The sequence below is a fragment of the Colobus angolensis genome, unplaced genomic scaffold (genome assembly GCF_000951035.1).
Source record: "Colobus angolensis palliatus isolate OR3802 unplaced genomic scaffold, Cang.pa_1.0 Scaffold84, whole genome shotgun sequence".
In the NCBI taxonomy this organism is placed as follows: Eukaryota; Metazoa; Chordata; class Mammalia; order Primates; family Cercopithecidae; genus Colobus; species Colobus angolensis.
In genome coordinates, this window is record NW_012122265.1 from 994,752 (window position 1) to 995,242 (window position 491).

The 491-nt window shown below is 62.3% G+C and overlaps 1 protein-coding gene across 1 annotated transcript in view; it reads left to right on the forward strand.

Annotated features, from left to right (window-relative positions):
• Window positions 1-491, forward strand: part of MUC2 (mucin 2, oligomeric mucus/gel-forming) — a 47,725-nt gene that overhangs the window by 26,927 nt on the left and 20,307 nt on the right.

The window sequence follows — 491 nt, forward strand, 5'->3', positions numbered from 1 at the left end:
AGATATCTCAGTCCACCTCTTCCCCTCCCACGGAGTCAACCACCCTTTTGAGTACTGCACCACCTACCATTGAGACGACCAGCACGGCCCCACCTTCCACACCCACGTCACCTACAGCCACCACGACGGGAGGCCACACGCCATCTCCACCGCCCAGCACCACCACGGCCCCTCCAGGTAAGCAGAGCCACTCGGTTCCTCCAGCCTGGGATGCTACCCCCTCCCCTTGTGCCAGGCAGGACTGTCCCAGGAAGGCTCAAGGCGGGTTCTGGGCACCTCTCTGCCCACCAAGCATGGTTACTGTGTGGGCAGGAGCTGCTGACACTGTCCAGTGATGGGCAGTGAAGCCAAAGGCCACCCCGCTGCTTGCCCATATGACGGCCTTCTTAGGAACCACTGACAGTAGCCAGTGCTGGGCAGTGGGGCCAAAGGCCACCCCGCTCGCCCATAGGACAGCCTTCTTCAGGGGCCCACTGCTGTGTGATGTGGTG